The 14,733-nt window shown below is 36.1% G+C and overlaps 1 non-coding gene across 1 annotated transcript; it reads left to right on the forward strand.

Annotated features, from left to right (window-relative positions):
- Positions 1 to 301: 301 nt before the first annotated feature.
- Positions 302 to 408, forward strand: LOC141625006 (small nucleolar RNA R71). The gene has a single exon (XR_012534805.1). It is a non-coding gene; the product is annotated as a small nucleolar RNA R71 (small nucleolar RNA).
- Positions 409 to 14,733: the final 14,325 nt, after the last annotated feature.

The raw sequence follows: 14,733 nt of genomic DNA on the forward strand, positions 1-14,733 counted from the left end.
TGGTGATTTTGAGACTTCTTCAAGTCTAGCCATAGCTTTTTCAAACTTCAAATTGATTGTGTCAATATGAGCACTAAGTTGAGCACCCAATTGAGTAACGGAGTCCACTTCATGATTTCCTCCTCTAGTAGCCTTGCGAGGTCTACTATATTGTGAGTTATGTACCGCCATTTCCTCAATCTTGTTCCATGTTTGATTGTCATCAACTTCGGTGAACATTCCATTTGATCCCATGTTGAGAATGTTCCTTGAATCTTCATATAAACCGTTCCAAAATTGTTGTACCAAGAACCATTCGCTAAGTCCATGGTGAGGACATGAGCGACAAATTCCCTTGAACCGCTCCCAAGCTTCATATAAAGATTCTTCATCCCTTTGCTTAAAACCCGTAATTTGAGCTCTTAGCATGTTAGTCTTTTCCGGTGGTTAGAATTTTTTGTAGAAAGCTAGAGCCAACTTCTTCCAAGAATCTATTCCGAGAGTGGCCTTGTCAAGGCCCTTCAACCATTGTTTCGCGGTGCCGATTAGAGAAAAAGGAAATAAGACCCATCTAATTTGGTCTTGAGTCACACCGGTTTGAGAGATTGCATCGCAATAGTCGCAAAAGGTTTCCATATGAGAATGAGGGTCTTCACTAGGCATCCCCCCAAATTGGCTCCTTTTGACTAATTGAATAAAGGCGGATTTGGCAATAAAATTTCCGGTTAGATGTTGTGGTGTAGGAGTACCATTGGGTAGGTTCTCCTCGGTGGGTACGGAGTGTGACGAGAATTTAGGCATTGTAGGTTGATTTTGTGGGGTATTGTGTAATGGGTTCTCCTCTCCTTCTATTGTGAAAGGGTTGATGAACTCACTAGTTGGTTGAATAACTTCACTAATACCTCTCAAATTCCTCCTAGCAAATCTCCTATTGTTCGTCAAGGTTCTTTCAATTTCACGGTCAAAAGGTAACAAATCACCTTGTGACCTTCTAGACATGCTAAATATCAAACAACTCGAAAACAATTAGAACAAACCTTGAGGAGGTTTACTTCCCCAAGGCGAAGAAAGACACAACTAATAACAATAAAAGGAAATCTAAATCAAACAAATACCGTCCCCGGCAACGGCGCCATTTTTGATCGGTCCGTTTCGTGTTCACAATTAAAGGTATGGTCGTTGGGTCACGTCCGAATCAAAACACAATTTATAGCTTCACAAACAACTCTACAATTAGTAAAGAGGCAAGTAAAGGTCGGATCCCAAGGGACGGGTATTGAGATGAGATTTCTATTGAAACTAGTGGTGTCTTAGGGGTGTCACAATTTGGGTTGATGTAGAAGGTCATTAACTAAAATAGCAATGAAAATAAACAAGCAAGATGAATTAAAAGGGGTGTAAACAATTGATTAAAAAGCACTAGGGTGTCATGGGATCATAGGGGAATCATGGGAATTGATCATACAAACATGTTCTCAAATTATAAGCAAGCAATTATTGTTATGATGGATTGAGTTGGGTTATATCTTACAATCCTAGGAAAGTTTGGGTCCCGGAGCCGAATCGATTAGATTGTACAACACCTACAAGTCGACTTAATCTTCCCTACTCAACAACATGCATGGTCTAATGAGACTCGAGTTGGGTTATGTCTTACAAGTCTCATTGAAAAGATAGGAGATGGTGGTAAATGCAAGGATTCATAGGCTTAGCATTTCATCAAATATAACATGTGCATGAGTTGAGATCAAAACAAGCAAGCAAATAAAACATGAAAGCATATTAATTTAAGCATGAATCATTCCCCATGTTGGTTTCCCCTAATCACCCATTAACCCGAGCTAAGAGACTACTCACTCATTATCATGTTGATCATGCTAGCAAGGTTGTCAATCATACCAACAAAATGAAACATGATGAATAAATGAAAGTAATTAACAATAATTAAAAAAGGGATTAAGAGAATTATACCTACTAATGATTCCAATAATAAAGCAAAGATAAAAGAAGTACTTGAATGCTTGATTGAGAGGTTGTCAATCTCCCAATAATAACCCAAATAATCTTCAATTACCCAAAATAAAGGATGAACAAAAGAGAGATTAAGGAAATAAAACTTGTATTAGAACTTGATTAATTGTTGATTCGAACTAAAGAGAGATTTGATTGATATTAACTACTCTAATTGTTGATAAGAAGAACATGCTCTTCTAATTAGACTAATGGGGTATTTATAGTGGAAATTAGGGGGATGCATTAGGGTTAACTAAGGGCTAAACTAGTAATTACACTTTTTAGATTGAGCAGGGAGGAGCCGGTATTTTCCGAAGGAAGGGCTTCTTTCTTTGTAGCTTGGAGAAGAGGAAATCGCGCTGTAGAGGAATCCGAGCGGATTAGGGTCGGGACGGGCGGATTCTGGCGATGGAACCCGAGCGGATTCAAGAGAATCCGGGCGGATTGTGGTGATGGAATCCGAGCGTCTTGGTGGGAAACCGCACGGATTGTGCAGGTGGAGGATGGCCGGATTGTAGACAATCCGCACGGATTGTGCCTCAGCAAGACATCTTCTTCTTTTCTTCCCTTTTCTTCATAAATTCCTTGGGGATTTCCTTGGGGACTCAAGGATCCTTTCCCAACATTGCTCATCTACTATCATATGTACAAAGGCCTTCTAATCTTGTCTCTCCTTGATGCTTGGTCATTGAATTCGATCAATTTAGTCTCGTTTTGCCATGAAAATGCAAGATTCTTACTCCTTTCCTACCAAGGGATCAAAATCTCAAAGAATATGCAAAACAAAGAACTAAAGATAAGAAATGACCCAAATATGCACTAAAAAGCATGGGAACAAGGCTAATTCGGGGGCTAAATATGCGCTAAATATGGTCACATCATTTAGTTCATTTTTCTGAAAGCAATACTTGTGGTTCCCTTCTGTAGCTTTATGTTTAACCTTACATAACGGTGAAATTTTTTAACATTTTGACTTTTACATGTGGTCTTGAGAGCAGCTTTGATGAATTTGGATGTATTTGGGTTTGTAGGAATTCTAGCATTTTGTGTCTAACCTTGTTGATCAGTTGCTTTGAGTTATTGGATGGATTTAAAATGGTAGATTAGCTTGCACAGGTGCAATAATCTCGTGTGTCATAAACTGTTTAGTAGAATCTATGATTGAAGTTTGTATTCATTTGGACATCTTTGTCTGATCTCTCCAAAGTACATGGCAGCGAAACCTTTATTGTTGATTTTTTCCGGCCGTTTACTAGCTGATACTTATCTCTTGTTTAAAAGTTTCCTATAGCCCTTCGAAGCACTTGACCTTTACGTTGTCATGGTTTATTGTAGGGAATATACTTAGTGTTAGTGACAAGATCTGGGTGTTTAATGGTATATGATTTTGCATCTCTAGATTGTCAAAGTATCGTAATATCACCCTGTAAGAGTCTTGCCTCCCAGTCAGTTTGATTGAATACAAAATGACACTGTCTAGCTCTGTTTAGAGTCTTGTTTCTATGCAAGACGTTCAGTTACCTTTACTATGGGTTCAATGAGGATGAGGCAAAACATCTTTTGCACATTTCTACTTGCAGGCAACTGTTCACATAATTTGGCCCCAGAGAAAGTATTCTCCCATGTTATTATCAATTAGGCATTTCTTAAAAGTTGGCAATGACTTGTCCCATGTGTTAAAGTTGATTTTTTAGCAGTTGTCTACTATGTCGTCCAACTTGTCCTATGGTATATGTCTTCTATCTTATGTCTTCATTAGCTCGTACATTTTTTTTCTTTTGAGCCAAGGTGACATCTTTCCTGTGCACAGGAAATATAACCAAATTCAAGCATGAATTAAGTAACCAATTCCCATTAGCATAACCCTGAATCAGCTCATACTTATTTGTTAATCTTAATCTATGTTCATTTGTATGAATTTTTTTTAACGCTTGGCTGAAACGAATTAGTAGTGGATTCAATTATTTATCAGTTTGTTTTTTTGTTTTTCATACAGTTGCGAACGAATTTCGTCCGTGAGTTATAGGAAGGATCAAGTTAACCGCTTCGGCCAAAATTTGCAGGTGAGAATTCAAATTCTTTAAACAGTTGTCTGATTATTTTATTTTTTGGTGAATTCAAGTTAACCGCTTCTACTAAATTCATTGCTTTAATCCGTTATGTACTGTTTCTAGTTTTTCCTTGATCAGTCGTGCCCTTAAAAGCAATTTTTATCAGTTATATTTATTTGAGAATATGAATATACTGTTTACTTGTTCCTTATTTAAGCATATGAGTAGGTTTATGTCCTACTCTAATAGGATATGAACTTATAATTCATGCATAACTTAGAACTTATAATTCATGTATGCACTTAACTTATATTATGTTTCTTGTAAATTTTAACTAAGCTGGTTATTTTTGAATTTTATTATGCTCTATACATGAATATATAATTTTAATAGTTATGGACTTTTGATCTTATTTTGTGTAGTCATGGATACTAGTTGGGTAAAATTGCCAAACGATCATGATAGTTACATAGATAGGTGTTTGACATTTCTTGAGTTAGCTAAAGAAAATCTCATGGAAGGAAAGACTAAGTGTTCCTGTAAAAGCTGTAAACTACGTTGTTGGTTGACATTAAAGGAAGTAGAGGGACATATTTTATTTAAAGATTTTTATCAAAGATATACAAATTTGATATGGCATGTTAATGGGGATGTTCTTGATCATATGCACGAGTTTGAGGTGGGGAGCAGTAGCGTAGGGTCTCTTGTGGTTCGTGATGATATGAAAGGTTTATTAAATGCAGCCTGGGTTACTGATAATCATAATCATCCTGCTGAAGAAATTCAGTCTAGTTGTAGTGATGAGTTTAATGATGATGATGATAATATGGAAACTGATGATGAGTATGATAATGACTACAATCAAAGCCGAAGAGAAAACAACATTGAGGAAAATGAAAAATATAAAAGATTGTTATTTGCCGCAGAAGAAGAACTTTATGATGGTTGTCAAACTTTCTCAAAATTGTCATTTCTACTGCATTTGTTTCACATCAAATGTATGTTTTATTGGTCTAATGAGTCATTCAATAAAATACTTGAACTAATATTGGAAGCATTTCCACAAATTAAAGTGTTCCCATCAACTTATTATGAGGGAAAGAGGATTATCAATGATTTGGGTCTTGGATATGAAAAGATTCATGCTTGTCCATCTAATTGCATGTTATATTGGAGGGAATTCTCACAAAAAGAAGAGTGTCATAAATGCCACACTTGAAGATGGAAAAAAACCGCAAGTCAGGTAGGCAATAACAAAGATAAAGAAAAAGGGCACCTAAAGAAAGGAGAACCTGCCAAGGTAATGAGATATTTGCCTTTCCTTCCTAGACTACAGAGGATATATGCGTCGCCTAAAACAGCACATGACATGAGGTGGCACCATGAAAGTCGTGTGAAAGATGGAAAACTTAGGCACCCTCCTGATTGGCTAGCTTGACAAGAATTTGACTCTCGTTATCCTCAATTAGTATCTGATCCTCGAAATGTTAGGTTAGCTTTGGCAACTGATGGTTTTAATCCTTATCGTTTGATGAATACCACATATAGTACTTGGCCAATTGTTTTGATACCCTACAACTTACCACCATGGCTATGCATGAAACCCTCATCATTTTTACTGTCATGTATCATTCCTGGTAAAACTAGTCATGGCATTGATATTGATGTGTACATGCAACCCTTACTTCATGAGTTGAAATTGTTATGGGAAGGAATTGATACATTTGATGCTTACGAGGGAAATGTTTTTAATTTAAGAGAGGCATTGCACAATACTATCAAAGACTTTCCAGCATATGCTATGTTATCTGGATGGAGTACTATGGGTTATGATGCTTGTCCTCGATGCACTCATTTAACAAATTCTGGTAGGTTTGGGGGCAAAATTGTTATGTTGGTCATAGAAAGTGGTTGGATGAGGATCATCATTATCGTTTTGAAGGCAATTTGTTTGATGGAACAATTGAGAATGGTACTGCTCCTAAAGCAGTAACTGGGTCTGATATTCTTAGGCAGCAACAAAGTATAAACTATATTTATGGTCAGTCAAAAAGGCGTCAAAAACGAAAAAAGAGGGCTCGAGAGATTGGTTTGTCAACTAATCTTGTTAGTAATGACCATAACAAGGATGATGAATGTAATTTGTCGAATAAGAAGAGTGTTTTTTTTAATTGTCATACTGGGAGTTCAATCCACTACGGCACAATCTAGATGTTATACACATTGAAAAAAATGTGTGCGACAATATCTTAGGAACACTTTTGGATATGGATAAAAGTAGAGATAATGAGAATGCTAGGAAAGATCTCAAGGAAGTTGGGCATTAAGGAACACTTATGGCAGCAAGAACGACTAAATAAGGATCCGTACATGCCTCCAGCTTCGTACTCTATGTCTAACGAGGAAAAAGAGAGATTTTTGAAAGTCTTACAGAATATTAGATATCCCGATGGATATGGCTCTAATATCTCTAGATGTGTGAATATGAAACAACGAAAGCTTTATAATCTTAAGAGTCATGACAATCATGTCTTGATGCAAGATATCCTTCCTGTAGCACTTAGAGCTTCCAAGGTCATTGGAGTCATTGAGTTACTCGGGGACTTATCCTATTTTTTCAAATGTTTGTGCTCAACAACTCTTGATCACGGTGAGTTGGATGCTCTTCATTCAAAAATCATACTTATTCTTTGTCGGATGGAAATGGAGTTTCCTCCGACTTTCTTTACAATTATGGTTCACCTACTAATTCACTTAGTAGAGGAGGCTAAGCTTGGAGGGCCAGTTCAATATAGATGGATGTACCCGATCGAAAGGTTAATACTTAATTAAACCTTAAATGTTTTAAATATTGATTTTAATTTTTTTGGAGTTAATATTTGTTCTTATAAAGGTATTTAGCTCACTTAAAATCATATGTGAGCAATAAAGCTCAACCCGAGGGATCAATTGCTGAAGGGTTCATGTTAGAGGAGACCATCACATTTTGTTCGAGGTATCTTGAAGGTGTTGAAACCATATTTAATAGATCAAAAAGAAATGATGATGAAATTCCAGACATGGACCAGTACTTGTACAACTCCGGTGGTCAAGTGATTGGGAAGAAGGAAACAGTACGAGTAGATGGTAAGAGTATAAAACAAGCCCATCGTTATATTTTACTTCATTGTGATGAGATGAAAGTTGTTCTTGAGTAAGTAATCATCTATAGTTCGGAATAATTAGCCTTTTTCCAACACTTTCACTTAAGTTACTAATTTTTCTACTTTGAAGTGATTTCCTATACCAAAAGCGGCAAGGGTGTCACTCTAGTAACTACAATGAAAATGAGTGGATCATCAATGAATTTGGAGAGTGGCTTCAAATTCAGGTTTAGCTCCTTTTTATTTAATAAATATATTGAACATTAACATAACTTCTTTATAAACAAATTTAATGTAAGTATTTATTGTTTTAGGTGAAAAATTTAGATGCAAGCACTAAAGAAGGCCAACTACGGAAAACCTTAGCTGGTGGCTTAAGTAATTATGGTACAAAAATGACTGGTTTTCTAACAATGGGTATAAATTTCAGACGGTTGATCGTGAGCGGCATAGAAAAACGCAGAATTCTGGAATTATGGTGGAAGCTGACGGGGAAACATATTATGGAAAGCTTAAAGAAATTTATGAGCTCCATTATTTTGGAACATTCAAAGTTGTACTATTTCGTTGCGATTGGGTAGACATATATAGAGGGATAAAGACTAATGAAGACAAGAGTAGTGTTTGTGTGAACTTTTCCAAGTTGATGCACATTGGTCGAAATTTGTCTGATGATCCTTTTGTCTTCTCATCTCAAGCAAAACAAGTATTTTTCGTTGAAGATGAGATGCAAAAAGGATGGTTACACCTGATTAGGAATAAGCCGAGAGACTTGTTTGATACTGGCGAGATTTAATATTATGTTTTTATTTTGAACACTTGTGCTGTTTTTCATTTTGTGTCTTTGTAGTATGTTCATTTAAGCTGAAGGTTCTATATATGTTGCCCTTGGAGTGATGGGTGATATGTTGCCCCTGTAGTGATGGGTCAATTATGTGTTGTGCTGATCTGTTGTACTTTTATTTGTTTTCTGCCAATTTTTTATCTAATCCTCTGATTTGTTTTGTTTTTAAACTCGTGATAAAAGTGCACTAATTATCTGTTCATTTTTTTTAGGATATACCAAGGATCACTTTAATCGACAATGAGTTATCGAAGCAAAAGAACAAGAGCATTGATGACAGAAGATGATGAATCACAAGTGGTTAAGAAGTTGACTTCCAATGTACCATTTTCGTCGACTACATTGACAGACAATGTCATGAGTAATGTCATGAGTGATGCCGATGACCTTGGAAGGGATAATTTCTTTTATCGTACACACGTTACAATTTGATCTTTTTACTAATCCACCACTATATTTTTTTTTAATTTTTGGTAAAATGTTCATGTGTCTCCTCCTCCTTATAGTCACATGTACGGCATTAGCTCGTCTGAATACTATCCAGCTTTGGCATCACAATAATCTTTGTATTAGGACTATTTATAGAATGCCAATGCATCTACCAAGGTTCGTTTGTTTTTTGTAATTCAGATGAAATAAACTAGAAGGAAACACATGTGAAGGAAAAAAGTTATGCAAATAGGTTAAAGAGCTTTGAGTTTAATGTCTATCTTAAGATGTTCTTGCAATCTGGTTGCCACGTGCCAGTGATTAAAAGTCTACCAATTACTAACTGTAACTGGCGAACACAAGTCATCAGCTACTTATTTGGGCATCTAGGATGACTGGTAATCTGAACAAGAAACATGTCCATGAACTGATGGCTAATGTACTTTCAATATTGCGGCTACTGGATAGTATTCTACTATTCTTGGCAAATCCAGTGCTTAAGATCAATGTATAGGTTGTCATAACACGGGTAATGTCGGTAATGCTGCTGGAAGAACTGCTTGCGGTAAACTTCTCTTAATCTCGATCTGTTTTGTCTTGTGATTGTTTCTCTTGGTCATTATGATCTTGTTCTCATCGGTACAGCTGATGTGAGATGGGGCCCATTTAAACCTCCTACTGATGGCAGCGACAAATTTTTGATTCAAAAACAGCATAACGCCAATACAAAGGCTATGCTAGCTAACAAAGTCAACCCATCCAGAGCCCATAATGGATTTAGTGGTGAATCCCCTTGTAATATCAATGAAAGATCACTGCTTAAAACCACAAAAATTGCACCCATTTGGAGAAATGCTAATACTGAAGCATCTAGTAAGAAGTTCTCAGTACTCGGATGTCAGAAATCCTCGCTTGACAAAACTTTTCAACACCAGAACATCCGGTCTACTACATATCCTCAAATTAATGGTAATTCTCTGCCTATAGAAGTGAGCCCAAAGGATGAAGAATCACCTATTTGGAGAAATCCTGTAACTGAAGCATCAAAGAAGAAGATTTCAGTAATGGGACGGCAGAGATCCTCACTCGATAAAGATTTTGAAAAAAGGAACCCATCAAAGGAACCTCAGCCTATGATACTTCACAATAAGCAGTCTACCGCTTTACCAACATTTAATATTCAGTCCATTGCTTTCCCTCAAACACATTCTCACACTTCTCAGTCGTGTGATCTTGTGCTCAACCGTGAGAACAAAATTTCCAAAAGCCATTCTAATGATGTAGAACTGAGCCCGAAGGATCAAGTATCACCCATCTGGAGAAATCCTATAACTGAAACATCAAACACTAAGATTTTAGTAATGGGACAGCGGAGATCCTCACTCGAGAAAGACTTTGAAAAAAGGAACCCATCATACAAGGAATCTGATCCAAAGATACTTCACAAAAAAAGTCTACTGCCTCCCCATCAATTGATATCAAGTCCTTTGCTGGCCCTCGGACACATGATGCTTCTTTGCCTCCATGCACTCGTAATAACAAGGCACATATCTCAAGGGGTTCTCTGCCTCCATCCATTCATTATTCTCAAACACGTGATCTCAGACCTAGTCATCAAAACAGAATTCCCAACCACCTCTCTGATGATGTGGAAGTGATCCCAAAGGATCAAGAATTACCAAATGCACCCAAAGAGACTTCCAGTTTAGAGAATGGTCAACAAACTAGATCCAATAATGTCCGAGAACTGTTCAAGCCCACGCGTCGTAATTTAATGCCTAAATGGCTGGATGAAGTAGAATTTGACGAGGACGAGGATGTTATAACAATAGGTAAGGTTGTCCAACTTTTAGTGTGCTTTTATAAATACTACCTTCGAGTCAATGCTTTCAGTTTGCGTTTTATTTTTATTTTGATATTATTAGTGTGGATTTTTTTTTTTTTTTTGCATTTTATTTTGATACTTCTGGTCTACATTTTTTTTTGTAGATGCTGAAGGAAATTACGATTTGGTCAGTCACTTAGTCCAGCCTAATGATGTTTGGGATGCTAACAGCGTGAAGTACTTTGTCACTTTTAATGAGTTTTATCAACCGCTGAAAAAAGGGGGGCATATTCTTGTAAGATTTATTGGGGATGTTGAAAAACAAGAGCCGTTTTGTCCAATTAGAGAAACAAATTGGCGTCATGTCAAAGAACACTTCAAAGTTGAGATTGTTAAGTTGATACGAGTAATAATTTCTCTTAATCTATAAAGTTGATCTCCTTTTACCAATTGGTTAGTGCAGGTTCAAATATAATGTGCTTTATTATAATTTCTTTATTTATTTATTTTTTCTTCCAAGTCCCGTTTTGTTATACCCAATGGTGATTGCTACGACCAAGGAATTCTGAAGCGCACGGGTAAAAGCTTGAGACTATATAGACATTCCTTAAAGAAGAAGCTTTTTAAACCTACAACATTGACGAAAGAACAGATATACCAATCCGCGCCTTCTGGACATCCTCATGACGGTTGGATTGATTTGGTTGATTATTGGTACGGAAAGGGACAGGTATATAGCAAAGAATGGTGACATAATGGTGTACTTAGCCCCGTATATGCCTAATGTAGAATTATTTATGATTTTAATTTGGATGCAGAGGTATTCAGATTGTGGAAAAGAAGCACGTGCACTTGAAAATCATGTTCATACATCCGGAGCTAAAAGCTATGCTAATATACGAGCTTCTTTTGTATGACTTCATCCAAATTTAACACATCCATACATTACATTTGTTAGTATATTTAGCCATATTATCTTGTTGATATTGTGTTTCAGGAGGAGAGAAATAATAGGGAACCAAGTGTATTGGAAATGTTTAGGAGTACTCATCAAAAGAAAGACGGATGGTTTGTCAAAGACACAGTAACAGAAGACTTTTTGGTAAAAATAAAAACTTATGATGTTGCTTGATATATCTTCTTTGACATGTTGCTTTAATTAGCCTTATACTTTTGATTATGTCGAATATAGGATGATGCAGATGCTAATGTTCAGACAGAAATTGATATATATTCAAGCACAAAGTCTCGTGTACAAATTGATAATGAAGCTTTCAACAAGCTAATGTACGGAGGAGAAATACCCAATCGTCCCGTGGGTTATGGATTTGGTGTGAAACAAAGTGATGTATTTGGTGTTCGTAGTATATTAAGGAAAGAGAAGTTCCATAATGGTGCAAATGACGGGTTAAAATTACAGCTTATGGAGAAAAAAGTGGCTAATTTGACCGAGTTAAATGAAGGGCTGATGAAGCAAAATCAAGATATAATGAAGATGCATAATACAAATCAAGACTTGTTGAAGAAAGTGCTGGATGTTCTAAGCACCGGAACAACATCAACTCAAGTCGTAAACCTTGCAAAGAATATCTTACATGCAACGAATACACATGTACTTTTTACTAATTTCACTGTTCTATCACCATTTGTGTATCCATCTTTGATGTCCGCTGCTACTAGGTAGGATCATGATGCTACAATTGAAATTTCACTGCTTAGAATGGTAATATATTGCCTTCTGTTAATGTAAAGACGCGTGTGTAGCCAACATAAGTTTTGTAACTATAAGTACGGTACTGGGGTCCTAGCTTCATTTGCTTGTACAACCAATCTCTGTTAAATGTTTTTGTATCTATGAATTTGGGGTCATGGCTTGATGGCTTGTTTATTGTCAAATGACATCAATATTTCGGTGTATTACAACACTAATATTTAGGAGAAATGAGTCACTGACTTAACTTTTGCTAAGTCATTTAGTTTACTATGTCTCAAAATGAATTATTACCTGGTACTAAATCGACGCGCTTATTTGAAATTTGTAGGTTTCAGATTCTTCGGATGGTCAAGTCGCGCCGGAATATTGAGACGGAATGTTATCTGCTACAACTATCGCGTCGAATTATTTTATCAAGAGATTTTTTGTTCTAGTACCATTTGATAACTTTAGTTTTAATATGTATTTTGGATTAAGTTAAATCAACACGTACTCTTTCTACTTTGCATGGTTGAATAATATAAAACTTGAATTGTAGTAGTAACTACTAATTTAATTACATTATGAATATTTTCTAGTTTTCTTGGTTATTAATTATGATGTTTTGTTACAATTTAACGACGACCCCAGTTGACAATAATGTAAGAGCTTTGATGAAATATGTCGTCGTGATGTATGTACGTGAAACAAAATTGATGCATACAATAATTCGTTATAGAGAAATCAATAGATGACGCTTAAAAGCGTCGTGAATATATAATTTTAGCATCATGATTATGCCATAGAGTGACACTTAAAAGCGTAGTTTTTTTTTATTTTTGACGCATAAAGGCGTCAAAATTGGTGACGCTAAAAAGCGTCAAAAAATACTGACGGCAAAAATTTTGACGCTTTCAAGAAGCGTCGAGAATATAATTATCGACACTTTTTTTCGTCGAGAATTGGCTTTATAAGCGTAAAAAATGTAAGGGATTTGTTGTTGTGCACGACAATCGTTGTGGTCGAACATTAGTAATGTGCATAGATATTTGTATCGCAACACTTTAAGCACGCTCCGCTGTAAAACAGAAGCCAACAATTAACGAGATAGGAAAGACACAATGAACACGAATTTATTTAAAATAAGAACCAACACTCACATCATTTTTCATCAGGCCACATTTCCAAGAGATTAATCCCATAAATGTTTCCATGTGTCTCATTGTGTATATACCACAGTCATCAACATTGTAGTTATTTCTCCAACTAAGCTTTGCAACAATGGGATCCATAGCCAACACAACGTTCCTAGAGTCAGAAGTTTTTGGGTTCTCACCCAAAAACCTTCCAAGAGCATCAATCTATGACAAAATATTTTAAACCAGTGTTAAGCGCGACTAATAGTCCCAATTCAAAAGAACAACAAGAATGTGTCAAATTCAAACATACTATTAACAGTGGAGATACACCATATTCTTGATGGCGTCTTCATCTAAACGTGAGTTGTGAAGAATGACGAAACGCTTCCTCACCAGGTCAACCACGTATAAGAAGAAGTGTTTCTCGTGTACAATTGGAAAAAAAAAACTGAAATTACAAAACAAATGACGTACAACCATAAGAACAGTCAAACTCTTGGAAGGGTACATTTTGGCTAATCGTGAGGCACATGTAAAAAATGAGAACGGTACATTGCAAAATAAAGTGACCTCATTTAATAAAAACGCACAGAAAATTCCCTTTGAGTCAAGCAGTTGCAATAAAACAAAAGCAGAATGCAGACATGGAATGATAGTATGACTCATGGTCTATGTTCCCAACGTGTGCATATAGTTGTAACTGCTCTTATGCATATTGGATATTCCCCACAATGAGAAATTACAACATTAACATTGTAAATGTTTAAAAAGTACATTTAGTACGTTTAGAAAGTACATTGAGAAATTATAACATTAACATTGTGTTAAATGGCCATTTATCCTAATTTGACCTAATCTGAAATTTTTTAATATAAAATGGGTATATACAAGTTGAGGTTCAAACGGGTTTAGTAGTTGTAATAAAACAAAAAAAAACAAAAGAAAGGACTTATGGGATAATAGTACGACTCAATTTTTTAAAAATGCAATACAACAATGGCAAAGAAAATTGGAAAGTATTTCAAAGGAACAATAGCAACTTACGAGTGTGATTGAAGTTATGTCTATTCCCGGGAAACGCTGCAACTCCAATCCTTTGTGTTAAACCGTAAACTCTCTATGACAAATTGACATCAATCGAGCTGACCAATGGAAGACACATTCCTCAGCGATTTTAGTACATGCTGATTGACGAACGGCTTCTGATTGTTTCGCATTAACAAAGAGAGAGCAAGCACCACAAAATTAATCTTAAATTGATCACTGTAATCATCATGACAAATAATGTGCTATGCAAGGGTCTTGATATCCACTTGACCATCAACATGAAATTGAGCTTTCCATTGTGCATAAAACGCGTCACATTCTGCATCTTCGTCACTACAGCATGAAAGTAAAACAGGTTTTCCTCCAATTGGGAGGCCAACAACATCATGGATACAAGAAGCAGACAAACGAAAGCGTTGTTTATCAGGTAGAATAATGAAATCAGAATACGGGTTGTAGTTCTCAATTAACCAATAACCAAGGCGTAAAGGAAGCCTTGTAACCCTTATCCAGAACAATGAAGAAAAAATAATCTCTTCCATAGCACACCATTGATTGTAATCAAGGTGT

Source organism: Silene latifolia, chromosome X, assembly GCF_048544455.1.
Source record: "Silene latifolia isolate original U9 population chromosome X, ASM4854445v1, whole genome shotgun sequence".
Lineage (NCBI taxonomy): Eukaryota > Viridiplantae > Streptophyta > Magnoliopsida > Caryophyllales > Caryophyllaceae > Silene > Silene latifolia.